Source organism: Haliotis rubra, unplaced genomic scaffold, assembly GCF_003918875.1.
Source record: "Haliotis rubra isolate DU_JTF1 unplaced genomic scaffold, ASM391887v1 Scf198, whole genome shotgun sequence".
NCBI lineage: Eukaryota > Metazoa > Mollusca > Gastropoda > Lepetellida > Haliotidae > Haliotis > Haliotis rubra.
Window position 1 is genome coordinate 1,452,501 of NW_025765980.1, and position 380 is coordinate 1,452,880.

Consider the following 380-nt stretch of genomic DNA (forward strand, 5'->3'; position numbering starts at 1 on the left):
CCCACCAACCAATGTCAGTATATATATATATGAATATACCCCACCAACCAATGTCAGTATATATGAATATACCCCACCAACCAATGTCAGTATATATGAATATACCCCACCAACCAATGTCAGTATATATGAATATACCCCACCAACCAATGTCATGTATATATGAATATACCCACCAACCAAACAATGTCCATGTATATATGAATTAGTCAGTATATATGAATATACCCCACCAACCAATGTCAGTTTATATGAATATACCCCACCAACCAATGTCAGTATATATGAATATACTCCACCAACCAATCTCAGCATATATGGAAATTCCTTACCAAACAATGTAAGTATATATGGATGCGCCACACCAGCCGATGCCAATA